The 20,394-nt window shown below is 42.7% G+C and overlaps 2 non-coding genes across 2 annotated transcripts; one reads left to right on the forward strand and one right to left on the reverse strand.

The window, feature by feature from the left end:
* Positions 1 to 12,737: 12,737 nt before the first annotated feature.
* On the reverse strand, positions 12,738 to 12,812 carry Trnas-cga (transfer RNA serine (anticodon CGA)). The gene has a single exon. It is a non-coding gene; the product is annotated as a tRNA-Ser (tRNA).
* A 491-nt stretch (positions 12,813 to 13,303) lies between these two features.
* On the forward strand, positions 13,304 to 13,378 carry Trnas-gga (transfer RNA serine (anticodon GGA)). The gene has a single exon. It is a non-coding gene; the product is annotated as a tRNA-Ser (tRNA).
* Positions 13,379 to 20,394: the final 7,016 nt, after the last annotated feature.

Consider the following 20,394-nt stretch of genomic DNA (forward strand, 5'->3'; position numbering starts at 1 on the left):
GTCACAGCTGCAAAGCACTAACGCGAATTCTTTACAGACGAATGGAAAAACTGGTAGAAGCGGACCTCGGGGAAGATCAGTTTGGATTCCGCAGAAATGTTGGAACACGTGAGGCAATACTAACCTTACGGCTTATCTCAGAAGAAAGGTTAAGGAAGGGCAAACCTACGTTTCTAGCATTTGTAGACTTAGAGAAAGCTTTTGACAATGTTAACTGGAATACTCTCTTTCAAATTCTGAAGGTGGTAGGGGTAAAATACAGGGAGCGAAAGGCTATTTACAATTTGTACAGAAACCAGATGGCAGTTATAAGAGTCGAGGGGCATGAAAGGGAAGCAGTGGTTGGTAAAGGAGTGAGACAGGGTTGTAGCCTCTCCCCGATGTTATTCAATCTGTATATTGAGCAAGCAGTAAAGGTAACAAAAGAAAAATTCGGAGTAGGTATTAAAATTCATGGAGAAGAAGTAAAAACTTTGAGGTTCGCCGATGACATTGTAATTCTGTCAGAGACAGCAAAGGACTTGGAAGAGCAGTTGAACGGAATGGATAGTGTCTTGAAAGGAGGACATAAGATGAACATCAACAAAAGCAAAACGAGGATAATGCAATGTATTCAAATTAAATCGGGTGATGCTGAGGGGATTAGATTAGGAAATGAGACACTTAAAGTAGTAAAGGAGTTTTGTTGTTTAGGGAGTAAAATAACTGATGATGGTCGAAGTAGAGAGGATATAAAATGTAGACTGGCAATGGCAAGGAAATAGTTTCTGAAGAAGAGGAAGTTGTTAACATCGAGTATAGATTTAAGTGTCAGGAAGTCGTTTCCGAAAGCATTTATATGGAGTGTAGCCATGTATGGAAGTGAAACATGGACGATAACTAGTTTGGACAAGAAGAGAATAGAAGCTTTCGAAACGTGGTGCTACAGAAGAATGCTGAAGATAAGGTGGGTAGATCACATAACTAATGAAGAGGTATTGAATAGGATTGGGGAGAAGAGAAGTTTGTGGCACAACTTGACTAGAAGAAGGGATCGGTTGGTAGGACATGTTTTGAGGCATCAAGGGATCACAAATTTAGCATTGGAGGGCAGCGTGGAGGGTAAAAATCGTAGAGGGAGACCAAGAGATGAATACACTAAGCAGATTCAGAAGGATGTAGGATGCAGTAGGTACTGGGAGATGAAGAAGCTTGCACAGGATATAGTAGCATGGAGAGCTGCATCAAACCAGTCTCAGGACTGAAGCCCAGAACAACAACAACCCTGTATTCGCCTGACCAAAAGTCTTGTTCCTGCTGCCACTGAACTTCACTAATTCCCACTCTATCTATCTTTAACCTATCCATCTCCCTGTTTAAATTTTCTAACCTACCTGCCCGATTAAGGGATCTGACATTCCACGCTCCGATCCGTAGAACGCCAGTTTTCTTTCTCCTGATAACGACGTCCTCCTGAGTAGTCCACGCCCGGAGATCCGAATGGGGGACTATTTTACCTCCGGAATATTTTACCCAAGAGGACGCCATCATCATTTAACCATACAGTAAAGCTGCATGCCCTCGGGAAAAATTACGGCTGCAGTTTCCCCTTGCTTTCAGCCGTTCGCAGTACCAGCACAGCAAGGCCGTTTTGGTTAGTGTTACAAGGCCAGATCAGTCAATCATCCAGACTGTTGCCCCTGCAACTACTGAAAAGGCTGTTGCCCCTCTTCAGGAACCACACGTTTGTCTGGCCTCTCAACAGATACCTCTGCGTTGTGGTTGCACCTACGGTACGGCCATCTGTATCGCTGAGGCACGCAAGCCTCCCCACCAACGGCAAGGTCCATGGTTCATGGGGGGATGATATGCCTAGAAAGGGGTATATGCCACGATTTCGCCGGAATATACGTTTCTTAAGATTATATCCTAAATAAAAATTTAATTCAGATGATACCCTAACATCCCTATTTTTGGAGATGACATGGAATATTAATTTAGTCTTGTGGCTGATTTTGGTTGGCAGCCACAGGACACACATAATATAAACAAAAGGTGAAATACGTATGTAATTCAAACAACAAGAAAATCTGATGTGTCATTGAGAAGTGATAGCCTTGCCTGGCTTCCTTCTTTCATTTTTAATTGAATACTTTGCTAAATTACGATCGAGGTTATACAAGTTTGTACTTATCTTAATGTCAGGTTAACTTACATAGGGGCAGTGAGTGATTACTGGGTCCATGTATAGTGGGTTCTTCAGTTAATTTCATCTCCCTACATGTAGTATAAAATCAATGCATGTGGCGCAGTAATAAGCAGGGCTAGAATTTGCGGGAAGTTCTGTAGCCCAGGCTGGGGAAGAGAGACGAATTTATGACAGGGTTCCTGTTCGGAAACTTGCTGGAGTGAGTGCACGGGATGAGAACTCTGTCTAGCCAGGTCACTTGCTGATTCATGGTGGTGCCTACCTGGACCTAAAAACAGCAGGGGGTTTCACTCAGCCTCTGTTCTGCATACTTGCCAGAGAACACCTTCTTTAGAAACAGATAGTGCACAATGCCGATGCCGAGAGTTGCATTCTTAAAGGAGAGTCACTCGACGCCTGTGTGAGAAGTTAGAGGAAGGAGTTTGGGCGCACATCTGATGGAAATGCATTCTTCTGTGCTGACTTCGCTCGTGGGAGTTAGATATTATTGTCCATTCCCTTGATTGAGTGCAGTGTCTCACGTCTGCCACACGATTCTTCAGAATGTTCATTGGTCTGGAAAGAGCACATTGAGCTAAGTTCAGATTGGTGAGCCCTATAGAGCGAGGCAGGGTCATTCTGACTCCAACGCAGAGTGAGTTCAACTCTTCCCTCATTCTGTGGAGAGAAGTCTTGAGCATTTTGATTCAGGGTTCTACAAAGTCTTCCATCGTGCATGGAGTATTGGAGTGGACATCTACCTTGGACCAACGGCTTGTGGTGGCACATGGGGTAGCATCCTACCTGAATACGCTGCTCAGAAATAAAGTTAGGATGGGACTTAACAGCAGCACTGCGTCGTCTGCAGCCGTTATCATTAAGGCAGCTGCAGTGAGAACAGCTTGCAATGAAAACTTCTGAGTCCACAACAAGGGGTTGTATGGTTAGATTTCAGGTTAGGTAATGTGGTGTTTGGTCAACACTAATATAAGTGGAAAACAGAGCTGAGTCGTGCAGTTAATGAATTGCTTTTTCCTCTTGTACTGTTTGAGTCGGGTAATCACTCATCCTAATAGTAAAAGATGAGGGAATTCGTGTAGTGCAGTCATGAGGAAGATAACTGTACGTATTTCCTTAACCATATCAATTACAGACTTCCTCCAAAGACTTTAGATAAATACTGGGGTAAGTATTATTGGTCATTGTTGCTGTGTAATTTTTTATGTTAGAAAGTTTATTCTACCTTTTCATTTCAGGCGCATTTGGTGCTTATGGTGATACTGTTTTTCTTCCCTTATCTACATCTACATGGTTACTCTACAATTCACACTTAAGTGCCTGGCAGAGGGTTCATCGAACCATTTTCATACTACTTCTCTACCATTCCACTCTCGAATGGCACGTGGGAAAAAGGAACACCTAAATCTTTCCGTTCGAGCTCTGATTTCTCTTATTTTATCATGATGATCATTTCTGCCTACGTAGGTGGATGTCAACAAAATATTTACGCATTCGGAAGAGAAAGTTGGTGATTAAAATTTCGTAAATAGATCTCGCCGCAAAGAAAATCGCCTTTCTTTCAGTGACTGCCAGCCCAACTCGCGTGTCATATCAGTGACACTCTCACCCCTATTGCGCGATAACACGAAACAAGCTGCCCTTCTTTGCACTTTTTCGATGTCCTCCGTCTGTCCTGCCTGGTAAGGATCCCATACCGCGCAGCAATATTCCAGCAGGAGACGGACAAGTGTAATGTAGGCTATCTCTTTAGTGGGTTTGTCGCATCAAAAAAAATGGTTCAAATGGCTCTGAGCACTATGGGACTTAACATCTGAGGTCAACAGTCCCCTAGAACTTAGAACTACTTAAACCTAACTAACCTAAGGACAGCACACAACACCCAGCCATCACGAGGCAGAGAAAATCTCTGACCCCGCCGGGAATCGAACCCGGGAACCCGGGCGTGGGAAGCGAGAACGCTACCGCACGACCACGAGATGCGGGCTTTGTCGCATCTTCTCAGTGTTCTGCCAACAAAGCGCAGTCTTTGTTTCGCCTTCCCCACAATATTATCCCTGTGGTCTTTCCAATTTAAGTTGCTCGTAATTGTAATTCCCAGGTGTTTAGTCGAAGAGACAGTCCTTAGATTTGTGCGATTTATCGTATACCCAAAATTTATCGGAATTCTTTTAGTACCTATATGGATGACCTTTTCTTTATTTAGTTCTAATTGCCACTTTTCGCACCATACAGAAATTCTAAAAAATGGTTCAAATGGATCTGAGCACTATCGGACTTAACTTCAGAGGTCATCAGTCCCCTAGAACTTAGAACTACTTAAACCTAACTAACCTAAGGAAATCACACACATCCATGCCCGAGGCAGGATTCGAACCTGCGACCGTAGCGGTCGCGCGGTTCCAGACTGAAGCGCCTAGAACCGCTCGGCCACACCGGCCGGCACAGAAATTCTCTCTGGATCATTTTGTAATTGGAATTGATCGTCTGATGATGTTACTAGGCGGTAAATTACAGCGTCATCTGCAAACAATCTATGGGGGCTGCTCAGATTATCACCTAGATTATTTATATAAATCAGGAATAGCGGAGGGCCTACCTTGCGGAACGCCAGATATCACTTCTGTTCTACTTGAACTGTGACCTCTCTGAGAGGAAATCACGAATCCAGTCACACAACTGAGAAGATACTCCATATGCACGCAATTTGATTAATAGTCGCTTGTGAGGTGACGGTATCAAAAGCCTTCTGGAAATCTAGGGATATGGAATCGATCTGAGATCCTTGTCGACAGCACTCATTACTTCATGGGAATAAAGAGCTAGCTGTGTTGCACAAGAACGATATTTTCTGAATCCGTGTTGGTAATGTATCAATAAGTCATTTTCTTCAAGATGATTCATAATGTTCGAGTACAGTATATGCTCCAAAATCCTACTGCAAATTGAGGTCAGTGATATGGGTCTGTAATTCAATGGGTCACTCCTATTTCGTTTCTTGAATATTGGTCTGACCTGTGCTACTTTGCAGTCTTTAGGAACAGACCTTTCGTCAAGTGAGCGGTTGTATATGATTGCTAAGAAAGGCGCTATTGTGTCTGCATACTCTGAAAGGAACTTGATTGATATTCCATCTGGACCGGAAGACTTGCCTTTCTTAAGTGATTTGAATAAATAACGAATAACATAATAGTGAAGGATCATTGATTCTCATTTAGTTGAGTAACTATTTTCATTATTGTAATACGTGAACCCACCACCAGAACTTAGTAGGGAGTTAGTACTGTGTCCTCCTTTGCGGCAGTTTTGTAACCCATGCTTCTATTTGGACTCCCCTGCAGCACTAGATCCAGCATGTGAGGGAACAGTACGAACTTTGTTCCCTCAGCTCCGGGGAACTCGCACCATATTTCCTAACGCAAATAAATCTACATGTATTTCACTAAAAATAAAAAGGTAAAAAAGACCCTGAGGATGCCACGACTGTGGTGAAAGATGTTTGGGCATTGAAGGAAAAGAACAATTGCATAGTTGCAAAATGACGGACCCTCTTTAATTCATTATGTGCAGTTGAAAAGAATGGATAGTGAAACTTCCTGGCAGATTAAAACTGTGTGCCCGACCGAGACTCGAACTCGGGAGCTTTGCCTTTCGCGGGCAAGTGCTCTACCATCTGAGCTACCGAAGCACGACTCACGCCCGGTACTCACAGCTTTACTTCTGGCAGTACCTTGTCTCCTACCTTCCAAACTTTACAGAAGCTCTCCTGCGAACCTTGCAGAACTAGCACTCCTGAAAGAAAGGATACTGCGGAGACATGGCTTAGCCACAGCCTGGGGGATGTTTCCAGAATGAGATATTCACTCTGTAGCGGAGTGTGCGCTGATATGAAACTTCCTGGCAGATTAAAACTGTGTGCCCGACCGAGACTCGAACTCGGGAACCTTTGCCTTTCGCGGGCAAGTGCTCTACCATCTGAGCTACCGAAGCACGACTCACGCCCGGTACTCACAGCTTTACTTGTGCCAGTATCTCGTCTCCTACCTTCCAAACTTTACAGAAGCTCTCCTGCGAACCTTGCAGAACTAGCACTCCTGAAAGAAAGGATACTGCGGAGACATGGCTTAGCCACAGCCTGGGGGATGTTTCCAGAATGAGATAGTGCCTTGAAAACAGGATACGTCAACATCAATAAAAGCAAAACTAGATTATTGTCTAACAATACCACCACTTGCAAAGTAGGTTAGAAGTCAGTTTAATAATGTTGCTCACGCGGCATATGTTCGCTTTATCGGGCAACAACGAAGTTATTGACTGTCGATGGTATCGTCAGAATGTAAATAATGAAGTTACTGTAAAAAAGTCATTAATTTTGGCACTTATCTTGCATGGATTCCCACGTAGATTTCGTCGAAGTTGTTATGGCTCATCTTATTTATTCTAGGGTGATTCCAGTTTGACTGCTAGAAGGTCCAGATCTGTATTTTAGCAATATTTGAAGAGCTAACAAATGCGTTTTTCAGGAAATTCTTAATGATCAAACAATCCCATATCAGAACAATGGTATGGTAGAAATAATTTTTGACTTGGTGTTCACGATCCACATTGTTATTAAACTTCTTGTAAATTCACATATACTTCTTAATTGTCACATCATCAAGAAAACAGTTTTGTATCAATCTTCATATATTTAATTTACAGTTTAAGCAAACACAAGACTTGACTGTTCTTTTACAAAGCGAAATAACAACTTAACTTCTGAAAAGTGAAACAAAGACTTCTCTGTGCGCATTCGCGGCCAAAACCGTTACAAGTGAGTTAAAGATTATGACAGTCTCACAGAAATGAATACACACAAGAACCATATCACTGTAATTTATCGATACATCGAAATACCTATACATTAATAAAACCAAATGTGAATATTGTCACAAAAATATGTCTGTTGCTTCGCAGAATAGTAGTACGATATTACTGGTATCGAGAACTGGGGTTGGAGTCCCGTAGCGGTCACGTAAATAAAGAACCATTACAACTAGACAATAGTCGAATCACATCCGGTGATGCCGATGGAATGAGATTAGGAGATGAAACACTAAAAGTGGTACATAAATTCTGCTATTTGCGCAGCAAAATAATTGATGACGGACGAAATAGAGAGGATTAAAAATGTAGAATGCAATTCAAACAAAATCTGTTGTAAAGAGAGTAACTTGTTAACATCGAGTAATAGTCTTTTCTGAAAGTGTTTGCTAGGGCGTGGCCTTGTAGGGTAATGAAATGTGGACGATAAGTATTTCAGACGCGAAGAGTATAGAAGATTTTGAAGTGGAGTGCTACAGAAGAACGCTGAAGATCAGAAGCTAATGTGAAGGTGCTGAACCGAAGTGGGGAAAAAAGAAATTTATGGCAGGAACTGATTAAAAGAAGGAATCGGTTCATAGAACACGTGATGAGGCGTCAAGGAATAATGAGTTTCGCAGTGAAGGAAGGTGCGGTGTGCAGCAATTGTAGAGAAACGTACATGCGTGAATGCAATAAGCAGGTTCAAATGGATGAAGGTTGCAGTAGTTATTCGGAGATGAAGTGGCTTGCACAGGACAAAACAGCTTGGAGAGCTGCACGAAGCCAGTGTTCGGACTGAAGTCCACAACAACACTGAAACGGAAGGGTCGCCGTTGAGTAGTGCTCTCTAGACACCCTGGAGTGCGGGAGCGGCAGCGAGCGTGACGCAAGCAGGCGGCCGGTGGCGCACAGTAGCCGCGCCGCGGCCAGGAATGCGCGCCCGATAGCCGCGGAGAGCCTTCCCGTGTTCAGCCGGCTCTGGCGAAACGCGGCGCGCGCCTGCCCGCCCGTCCTCGCAATAAATCCGCCACGGTGGCCCCGGCGTTGCGTAACACCCGGCCTGCCTGCTTCTGCTGATCGGACTCCAACCTGCCACTCCGGTGTCCGTCGATTTCAATCTGACCAGGGCCCCCAGCGATGTCACGTAACTCGTCCGTATTTCACTGTAAAACGTAAGTTTCCGCTCTGAGCCAGATATTTACATTTGATGTTGTATGATACAGTTGAAAATGGCTGAAAGTGCCGAAACTGCGAACTGGCCATTCCAAGTCTATTCCAAGTTAATTCCAAGCTGCGCCAGACAGTCCTCTAGATTATTATCATTCAAAACTCAGAGAATTGGACAGCGTTTAGAATCCAATAGCGCAAAATCTCACGAACAACCACGTCATATGGTTTATAGCCAGCCTTGTATCCAGTACAGCCTCACTATTCCTGGAGATCCATTCACATAAATCTCGAACAGTGGTTAGCCGGATTTTATGATTTCTCCGAAAAGATTTGCTTGAGACATAAAGCAGAAGAAAACGAGCCCATATATACTTTTTTAAATTAGTACGAAGCGCAGTCGCTCGATAGAATTCCAGTACACCGAATTATGGGCTGATGAAGACATTTACAGCCGTTTGCATGAGTGCATTCTCATTTTATAAGATCCCCTCTTGGGAGCGATGCCTAAACTATTAAATGCACGTTTTTACTTAATTTAGATTAAAATTTTTTTCGTGTGAATACAGTACGTCTACATCTGCGAACCTCGTGGAAGATGCAATGTTTTTTGAACCGTGTGTTAGGGTTTCTTCCCGTTCCATTCATGTATGAAAAGTGGGGAAAAAGGCTGCTTATACGCCTTCGTGTGATATATTATTTATCTAATTGTATATGGATGATTCCTACAAGATAGACACGTAGGAGGCTGAGAAACATTCATAGCTTCTGCACTGAAAGGTATTCTTAAAAACTTCTAAGCAAGTTTTCACGAGATGTTCGACATATTTCTCCGAACGTATGCCAGTGTATGTTTTTCATTACTTGTGTTACATCCTCCCGCCAGCCAAAGCAGTCACTCATCTGTATATATGTTCGATGTCCCTTGTTAGTCCAACCTGAAGTGTATCCCATACACTCCTTCAGAGTTCAAGTGCAGACTGCACAAGCATCTTGTATTCAATCTCTTTTGCACAAAATATTAAAGTTAATCTATTTAATTAATTTGCATATCAATTTGATATTAAAATTGCGCTCATGCCGCCTGTACCCTACTACTAGCCAGACCCCGATAGGATAAGACCAATAAAAGATTGTCCAGAGCCATAGTATGTCAGGCAGTTACGTTCATTTCTAGGACTAGCACGGTCTTACCGCCGAAGGGGTTATAAATTACCCACGCTTATAAAGTCTGTCTAAACAGAAAGTAAAATGGACATGAAACGAAGATACAGCGGAAGCATTTGATAATATGAAACTGATGCTTGTGAACGCACCTATTTTGAGCATCCTGTGGGGTTGCGTTGTTTTGGGGGAAGAGACCAAACAGCGAGATCATCGGTCTCATCGGATTAAGAAAGGATGGGGAAGGAAGTCGACCGTGCCCTTTCAAAGGAACCATCCCAGCATTTGCCTGGAGCGATTTAGGGAAATCACGGAAAACCTAAATCAGGATGGTCGGACGCGGGATTGAACCGCCCATGAATCTTTCAAATTAGCGACGTATGCCTCATAATATGGTGTACTCGTGGAATTATTCCAAGGAGAATGGGACCAGGAAATAGGCGAACACAGAACAATTGCTTCACAAATCGTAGTTTAAGTAAAAACGAAATGGGCCCGCCCGGTCAGCTGTGCGGTCCCACACCCGGCGGATAAGTGTCGAGGTCCGGTGTGCCGGCCAGCCTGCGAAAGGTTTTTAAGGCTGTTTTCCATCTCCCTCGCCGAATGAGGACTGGTTCATCTGTATTTATGATAGAAAGTTCTGATTACAGCACTTGATTACATTCGTGAAATAAAGCTGGTCCAAGTTTCAACACTTTAGTGTCAATAAGAGTCAGTACAAGCATTCTTAACGAGGTAATTGAGAGGTCATGTTCTACTGACGGTTCCGTTCTAAAAATTCTACCCAGAAAAGTTTAAACGAAGTCGGGCTAAAACTTTTTTAGTAACTAAAGCAAACTTAACTTTTATTATATAAAAATTATGAAGATTGTAAATTGTTACACAGCAGAGATAATAATTAATACTTGTCCATTTAAATGATGCTACTTGTGCCTACAGTGGTTGATGCAGATATTCCGGTCGGTGTTCCGCCGCGCTCATATACAGTATAAATAAGCTAAGCTCAGAGAGACAGTAATGGAAGCAGCGCGGAGTGGCCGCGCGGTTAGAGGTGCCGTGCCACGGATTGAGCGGCCCCTCCCGCCGGAGGTTCGAGTCCTCCCTCGGGCATGAGTGTGTGTGTTGTTCTTAGCATAAGTTAGTTTAAGTAGTGTGTAAGTCCAGGAAACAATAATCTCAGCAGTTTGGTCGCTTAGGAACTCATACACATTTGAACATTTGAGCAATAATAGAAATGGGAGGCACTTCGCACCGAGCTGGCTGTCTGTCGGCCTCAGTCAAACGCCGGCATACGCTCTGCCTCGGATGACATCTGAACTAGGCACCTACCAAACGCATGCTTTCGGCAAAAGCAGGAAGTGAACTCACGAGGACTGTACACCGTCCTGGATCGCTTAGATTTCACGGAAGTAACTGTTTATGTCCCGCCTGTAACGTCGACAAAAACCGCGTGGCAAGTGGTGAGATTATTTTTCACTTTTTGGGCGAGCAGTTAACTTTGATAACGAGAAGCCAGGGCGACAGACTGTTTTACTTGGAACGTAGCGCAGACGTCGCCTCTGAACTGCTAATAGTGCTGTTTCAAATAGGGACCTTAATATTATTATTATCAGTAACATTATTATGTTTGTGGGTGTGAACTTTTACTGAATATATTAATCAGTTGGAACGCAAAACTTTTATCTATAGTCATAGTTCCTGATGCCGTAGAGTAAACAGCAAGTACAAACATTTTCTTCCAGTGAGCAAAAGAATGATGTGTACTTGCAGACTGGAAATTATGGACGGTATGTTCTCCATCCCTCTCTGGCTGGCTGCAAAAATAGTTTTTAGGCTATTGTAAAAGACTGTTGCTGGATCGCTTAATGAGGTAGGTTTTATTTTTTCAGCAATTTACACTAGAGGTGCACTATATAAAAGGATCTAAGAACTACGTTCCCGATGTATTATCTAGAACTGAACCGTATGAACGGTGTGAAATATTCTAAGGGCCCTGTGGTGATATTCGCTATTAATTTCTTAGGTAGTTGCTATACCGACAAGGAGGTGCGCAATTTAGCTCTCAAGATCAAGCAAAGAATAAAAGATGATTATTTCACTGAGAAATATCAGCGTGTAAACATAATGCCGGCCACAGTGGCCGAGTGGTTCTAGGAGATCAGTCTGGAACCGCGCGACAGCTACGGTCGCACGCAGGTTTGAATCCTGCCTCGGGCATGGATGTGTGTGATGTCCTTAGGTTAGTTAGGTTTAAGTAGTTCTAAGTTCTAGGGGACTGATATCCTCAGACGTTAAGTCGCATAGTGCTCAGAGCCATTGGCACCATTTTGTAAACATAGTTCCCAGGTGCCTTCACAACGACTTACATGGACAATAATAAAAGATACTTTATTTTTAAAAGCACATTTACACACTCCACGTTGGAAATTATGCAAACCTTGGTGTGCTGCGGATTAATTAACATAAAACTTCGTGACATATTAAAACTGTGTGCCATAGAAGGTATAATAAATTAATTATTAATTGTTAAAAGGTATTATTATTTATTAATTATTTATCTGATTTATTAATTATTAAAAGGTATTTAATTGCAAAGATGTTACTTACTGTATGTTTCTACTTCACTCTAGATGTGTTACTTCTCTTCCAATGTTGTCTGCTAACATTTAACTTCTTTGGTGATAATACTCAGTAAATGTCTGAAGATGGCCTTGTAAGCCGAAAACCGGTTAGCGATAAAAGTAATATTGTAGAACAAAAGCAAACTGGTGCTTTTCATTTATTATTAAAAATTTACTTGCATACCAAGAAGAAGAACCACGAAGAGAAAAGAGAAGACCACAAGAAAGAAGAAAAGGGTTACACGACGTACATCACCCGATTTTTTTGGACAACTATTTAAGAGCAGAGTGGGTGTGACCTGTAGTTTTGCGGTGGTAAAGTGTTGATCGAAATATGTAACACTTTATCCTATCAACCTAGCTAGTACAACCACACTAGTTAATTCCAGAATGAGATTTTCACTCTGCAGCGGAGTGTGCGCTGATATGAAACTTCCTGGCAGATTAAAACTGTGTGCCCGACCGAGACTCGAACTCGGGACCTTTGCTTTTCGCGGGCAAGTGCTCTACCAACTGAGCTACCGAAGCACGACTCACGCCCGGTACTCACAGCTTTACTTCTGCCAGTACCTCGTCTCCTACCTTCCAAATTTTACAGAAGCTCTCCTGCGAACCTTGCAGAACTAGCACTCCTGAAAGAAAGGATATTGCGGAGACATGGCTTAGCCACAGCCTGGGGGATGTTTCCAGAATGAGATTTTCACTCTGCAGCGGAGTGTGCGCTGATATGAAACTTCCTGGCAGATTAAAACTGTGTGCCCGACCGAGACTCGAACTCGGGACCTTTGCCTTTCGAGGGCAAGTGCTCTACCAACTGAGCTACCGAAGCACGACTCACGCCCGGTACTCACAGCTTTACTTCTGGCAGTACCTTGTCTCCTACCTTCCAAACTTTACAGAAGCTCTCCTGCGAACCTTGCAGAACTAGCACTCCTCAAAGAAAGGATATTGCGGAGACATGGCTTAGCCACAGCCTGGGGGATGTTTCCAGAATGAGATTTTCACTCTGCAGCGGAGTGTGCGCTGATATGAAACTTCCTGGCAGATTAAAACTGTGTGCCCGACCGAGACACTAACTCGGGACCTTTTTCCTTTCGCGGGCAAGTGCTCTACCAACTGAGCTACCGAAGCACGACTCACGCCCGGTACTCACAGCTTTACTTCTGCCAGTACCTCGTCTCCTACCTTCCAAACTTTACAGAAGCTCTCCTGCGAACCTTGCAGAACTAGCACTCCTGAAAGAAAGGATATTGCGGAGGTATTGGAAGGTAGGAGACGAGGTACTGGCAGAAGTACAGCTGTGAGTACGGCGCGTGAGTCGTGCTTCGGTAGCTCAGTTGGTAGAGCACTTGCCCTGGAAAGGCAAAGGTCCCGAGTTCGAGTCTCGGTCGGGCACACAGTTTTAATCTGCCAGGAAGTTTCACACTAGTTAATTGTTTAAACAATTATATTTTATACATAATATTTTTTAAATATGAAATGACTGTATAGCATTGTTGGCCGGGAAGCCCCATACGGGTAGTTCGGCCGCCGTATTGAAAGTCCTTTTTAGTTGACGCCACTTCGGCGACTTGCTGGTCAATGATGATGATAATGATGATGAAGGACGCACAACACCCAGTCCCCTGCTGGGAATCGAACCCAGGCCCGCTGCGTGATAAGCGCAAAAGCTACTGCTACGCTATGGATGCCGACATAATTTTTTTTGAAAATGGGGAAGAGGATATTTTTCTTCTGACTGTTTGTTCTTACGATTTTCATGTTTCGTTCATTATTTATGAAATGCTGGTTATGGTGTCTTCAGGATCTAGCAAATGAATTACTCGTTTCATATTTACAGCATCCAATATTCCACTCGCATCTTATTTAAAATTTCATCTTTGCTACATACATTGCTTTGTAGTTTTGGCTTTCTTGTTGGTATACACCTTCTCCATGGATCTCTGGACTTAGCCTGCAGGTTGTTCATTGTTTCGGTGGTCTCACAGACACATAATATGTCTATTACATTTATGACCTATTCTGCCCCACGTCACATCACTAATAACTGAATATTGATTTGGGTGGAGGAGAGAGGGGGAAAACATAAAAATACGTTATATTTTATTCGTGTTTATAATTTTCAATATTTATTTAGAGAAACTAAGGGATAAATCTCGAGGAAAAGGTAAAAAACAAAACGGTAGGGCAAGAAAGAATAAAAATAATAAAGAATATAGTGAATGAATCAGTGTAGATAGAATCAAAGGAAGAACTATAGGCTATGGTTCAAATGGCTCTGTGTACTATGGGACTTAACAACTGAGGTCATCAGTCCCCTAGAACTTAGAACTAACCTAAGGGCATCACACACATCCATGCCCGAGGCAGGATTCGAACCTGCGACCGTAACGGTAGCGCGGTTCCAGACTGAAGCGCCTAGAACCTCTCGGCAACTCCGGCCGGCACTAGAGGCTTTAATGTGGAGGATTGTAAGTTAGGAAAGACTATTGAATAAGGATAAATGCATGAAATATCGAAGTGATGAAAAGCAGCAAACATGAAAGCTCTGCCAGAATAGCGTTGAAGGCAAATATCTTGCAGCAAGTAAAATCGTTCAGGTTCTGTGGAAATTTGGTAACAAAACATGGAAGCTATGTTTAGGGCATAAGAAGTAGAGTATCTATGGACCAAAGAGCCTTTCAAAACATGAAAAGGTTGTTGACAACAATAAAATATCCGGTAGAACTAAGAAGGGATTCACTAAGTGTTATATCTTGAATGTAACATTATATGCCAGTGAATCGTGGACAATCAAAAAGAAAAAAAATGGACGAATAATTTGATAGTTTTGACATGTGGTTGTGGAAGAAAAAACGTCTAAAGTAAGAATGACTGGCAGAGTAATGAATGCAGTAGTACTTCTTAGAATACGAGAGGGGGAAAAGAAATTAGTAGAAATGATAAGAATGTGGAGGAACACCTTGATTGGGACGTATATCATGAAGAAATTGCCTGTATCGAAGGAAAGAGATGAAGATAGAGGAGGAGCTTGGAACAGAGGATGATACTAAAAACTGACGATGTTACCAACACGTTAGGGAAGTGGCACACGGCTCGTGAAAGTAGAGAGGTTGCAGTTGATACCTATCGTAAGAGAGATGCGCCAGGGAAGAAGAAGGAAAAAAGTAATTTCAGCGTAAAAGCACTGTAAGTGGAACTGTTGGTTCAGACGTTCGGAATGGCTGCGCAGTGGGGTAGACACCGTCCCAGCGTACCGCAGTAGTTGAGATAACGCGGGAGTCCCACTGTGGCCATATAAAGGAGGGCGGCCTTTGTTGTGACCATATCCCCGGATGCCAATAGGAACGGAGCGGGCGGGTTATTAATTAGAGGAAAAAAGGGAGCGCCTTCCCCGAACGGGACAATAAATTCGTATCGGGCCAGCATTAACGCCAAGGTCGCTCCTAATATGGCTAATTAGAGGGGAAAGCTCACAGGCAGAGGAAAAGGTTGGGACCGCCCGCATTCGGTTTTCGATCGGCGTTCCATCGCGTCCGCTCCGGAACGGAACGCAGGCTGGTTAATCCACCGGCTGGGCTGGGCGCAGTCACGTCCGCCACGCAGCGCTAGGGCCCGGTGTACCCACTACTGTGCGCTGACGGCTCTCTCACGACTGTCTCCACATGTCACGTCAACCGCCTTCTGAGTCGCCGCAGGAGAGTTGCCGTTTTCGCCCTACACTTCGCATTAAAGCGTTCACGTACCAGGTCCAAAGAATAAGAACAGAAGGTGGGATCCTTTCTTATTGAAATTAACTCATGTTTTCAAGTGGAGGACATCAATTAGAGTAGCAATGTTCGTTGCATATATAGTTCTTCTTTATGTCTCAGAGCTCTATTGCACACGTTCATAAGGTATGGTATTCGATCGCTTGTTATCTCCCCCCATCTATTGTCCACATTAAACAATGTCCAGTGCAAGTAATTATTAACCGAAGTCTTTTATGCAGATTTAAGAGGAGCAAAGATTACAATAAACTTTCTAGTTTACTTTGTTTGGTATGGTAAGTTGGCTCCAGTTCTTCTTGTCTAGGTGTCTGATTCTTCAAGCTGAAAACGTCACATGAGGTCGTCGCGGTTGGTTTGAACTCAATAAATCTGATGACTGTTGTCGCAGCATTTTTTTTTTACATAAATATATTTTCTCACATTTTAGTATATCGTACAGCATTTTGATTTTTCACATTAACAAAGCCGAAACTACATTGTTCCCATAAAAATACAAAAATACGTCCGATCACATCAGAGACATGCTTACGACTCCTACTCTGCGGAAATAACAATATTCCAAAGGGTTTGCAATTTTTCTTAAGAAATTAATTCCTACTAGTTTTGATTACATTATTAATTTTGATTATTATTTCATAAATGAATCCAGAAATAAACATAGTAAACAGTACAGGATTGCGTAATTGATAACAGAAATTTTAAGTGTGTAAATAATTCGTAATTTCAAATGTTTCTAAAAAATAATATTTACTGTACATTCAGAACTGTACTTACCTATTATAACATCGAAGCCCGCATCTCGTGGTCGTGCGGTAGCGTTCTCGCTTCCCACGCCCGGGTTCCCGGGTTCGATTCCCGGCGGGGTCAGGGATTTTCTCTGCCTCGTGATGGCTGGGTGTTGTGTGCTGTCCTTAGGTTAGTTCGGTTTAAGTAGTTCTAAGTTCTAGGGGACTGATGACCATAGATGTTAAGTCCCATAGTGCTCAGAGCCATTTTATAACATCGAAACTAAAATATTTCATAAAATAGTTCCATTTCACAAATTTTAGCTTGAAATATAACATACTGTGTATGAAATTATATGAAAGTTTTCAGAAAAGCAACTTAAATAATATTGACCTTGTCGAAATTCGAAAAATAGTACTGGTATCGGCAACTACTGTTGAGGAAAGGTAATGCTAGAGGAGAATGTCCCGTTACAAGCTTTTAATACAGTTTCTCAATGTGAACTTAAAGAACTTGAGTATACATAATGTGGTACCGTCCAAATATTGCGGTATCACCGCTGTCGGCAAAGTGCTTCGATACCACAGACATAAGCGCTGTCTCGCTGCAGTCCGCAACGGCAAATGGGAGAGGCTGAAGAAGACACGCTCCCTCTCTCGCCCTCGCACGAAGTTCAATGTAGGGCCGAGCATGAAATCGCTCTGAACAGTTTGTGACCGCAGCTGAAGCAGTCAATATCATCAAGTAGGATTTAAGTGCTATACAAGTCTCAGATGGGAATGTACTATTATAAATGTTAAACATTCTACTTCAAGAGAAGAATTCGTTAGTTAGAGCACCAAGTGGTGCTTGAAGTCAATGACAGTTGTAAATCGTAAAGGCGAGCCATGTCCCACAGCAATCAAAGAACTCACAGTTATGGACAGACGATCGTAGTTCGTCTGGTCTTAACATATACTAATAGTGTATGACTGAAAATTAAGGAACAAGAAACTATTAAACATTCAGATATTAAATACCACCATAGCAATAAAAGTGGACAGAAGTCAGTGGGCTTTATCACTATTTACGAGTCCCACACTTCGCTACTAGCGTTCCTACTGAAAGCTGACGGAGTCTCATACATAAAGGTACTGCAAATAAGGTAATTAATTACAGTATCAGCAAAGAGATGACGGGGTGTCAAAGTGTTTGAGGTGTAAATTATATATGTGGCAGAAAATATGAATGCAAGTGAACAGTTTGAATTACGAAACTAATGGAGGGAAGTAAGCATTGACTTTTTTTTTTTTTGACATGAGGAATTTAAACATTATAACAACGGCTTAGGATACGAGCAACTGTTAAAATGGAAGCTAAAATCAGAGAAATTTGGGGGGGGGGGGATACTGGCAATACTTCTTCCCACGTACCGCCCGCGTCTGGAATTGCAAACGTGGAGAGTGAGAATGGAACAGGATATACGATGGGTTGCGGTGTACAGTCTCAACATTGGCTTTGCAATGGTACATAAAACTCTACTGAACTTTCTCAGATATCCCCATAGCCTGCAGTACAACGAGACAGGCAGGTAGGACCCTAACACTACGTCTAGTCCTCTTTAGTTTCTGTTGCTGTTCCATCACCAACGATTTAGTGTAAGCCCACTGGATAACAGTCCATACGACCTGTGGTCGAGGATCCCGCTTATCGTGGGACAAGATCTCACATCCTCCCCTATCGGATAGGATATCTGTTGATGAGGTACTTTTGTTCATTAATATGTAAGGTGGCAGGATAAGTTTAACCGCCTAACATAATTTTTATATCAAGTAATCGATTCATTCATCGAGCTTATGAATTTGATACTTCACAAGCCATACTTTACTTAGATTCAAGTAATTTGCAGAGTGCAGAGAGTAATTAATTCGTATCTGGCTCACATGAACTCGATACTAGTAAAATCCACCTAATTTGCTTGTTAATAGACAAGTAGCATTTTTGTAGTAGTGGACTGAAGCGTAAGCGAGGCTTCCCAGCCAACCCGGACACAGCGACGCGGAACCCAACTCAGGAAATCCATAAAACAGCGAACTCTCGTCGAGAGAGATCAATTAGAGACGTGACGCTCCGACCGCACCTGGAATTTTCGGCAGAGATAACCGCACGACAATGAGTCACCATTGGGCGAGTTTTCTGACTCATACCTGTGCTGACGTAAACATTTTAAAGCAGCAGGGGATCGATCTGGATGATCTCAAAGGAGAACACTACCCTTCCATTTACGCAGAAACCTAAAAACGCAGAAAGTGCGTCATCAGCTTGACATAACCAAAATTGACGTGACGCACACACGTATTGGGCGTGAGACCCACAAGTGTTCTGTGAAAGCCTTTTAACTTAAGAAAGCACTGAGGAAGCAGCAGGAGACCACTTTTGAGACACAGAAAGAAACAGTGTGAGTCACCAGTAAGTTGGTAAACATGGGAAGATGACGCATGATGTTCGCTCCTGATTGGGCGGAGCTTATTACTAAATGAAAGGAGGGAAAACGAGCATTCGACCGGATGAAACTAGCGTATACCCCAGCTCATTTCTGAAACCCCACTGGGCAAAGAAACGACGAAGAGTTGCAGTAAAAGCACTCATTGGCCGACACTAGTTGTGGCAGGAGGCAAACCCACAATATGAGGAAGGAGACTGCAACAATATAGACAGTTACAAGTGAGTAATTCAGGGGGCACTCTCTTCCTAGCAAGCCGGAGCGCATTCAACTCTGCCGTCACTCCGAAAGAGACGTTTTGTTATTTTATTTACACGTAAAGTTCCGTAGGACCAAATTGAGGAGCACATCTCCAAGGTCATGGAACGTGTCAGTACATTAAATTACAACACAAAAGTAATGACAGATCAAAATAAATGTTTATGAACCCGAAAAAGTCAATCCATAAGTTTAAGTAAACGCAATAAACAATACAATAAGGATCAGCTTAATTTTTCTAGGAACTCCTCGACAGAATAGAAGCAGAGACCCATGAGGAAACTCTTCAGTTTCGATTTGAAAGCGCGTGGATTACTGCTAAGATTTTTGAATTCGAGCGGTAGCTTATTGAAAATGGATGCAGCAGTATACTGCACACCTTTCTGCACGAGAGTTAAGGAAGTCCGAGCCAAAAGCAGGTTTGATTTCTGCAGAGTATTAACAGAGTGAAAGCCGCTTATTTTTGGGAACAACTGTGTACAATCACGAGGCTCTGATATCTCATAATTCCTCTGGCTTGGAGATTACGACCTACACGCTATGTTAGTTAAGTTCTGCGGAGCATCTGAAGGCCATGTGTACCCGTCACTCAGCCTCAGCGAGTGGACACAGCCAGTTCATTTAGTCAGGGAAAGACATAGTTTTTCCACCTCACTAAAAACTTAGGACCACGGCTGCCCTTATCGCCGCAGTGTGCACAAGGTAAATACCGCATTGCTCAGGTGCTAAGTGTGGGAATCACTAGAGTGTGTTCACTTCAGATCTGCTTTACATTGGAGTTGATTTGTGTAGTTTTTATCAGTCCCTCGTGTCCGTGTCAGTCACGTACTGCAGATGTGTTTTTGGGAGCTTAATTTCGAGGAAGGCGTTCGGCAGATAGACCATATTGTCCAGCTACAATTGAGTAGTCTGTGTACAGTCAATTGTGCGATTTTATAACAATGTCAGGGTAATATTTCTAGGATACATTTTCATGTGTTCAGTGTACTTGAAGTCACGTTCGTATTTGTTTTTCTCTTGAGATAACGCTAGTTCAAGAACTGTTTTGGTAAATTTTCATGTGTTTATCTTGCTGGAAGATAGGTTCATTAAGATTTTCTTGTATTAATTTTTCCTTCATCGCCAAATACGCAATCTGAACCAACTATGTTTGGTGATTATTATAATAAAATTATT

Source organism: Schistocerca nitens, chromosome 4 (assembly GCF_023898315.1).
Source record: "Schistocerca nitens isolate TAMUIC-IGC-003100 chromosome 4, iqSchNite1.1, whole genome shotgun sequence".
In the NCBI taxonomy this organism is placed as follows: domain Eukaryota; kingdom Metazoa; phylum Arthropoda; class Insecta; order Orthoptera; family Acrididae; genus Schistocerca; species Schistocerca nitens.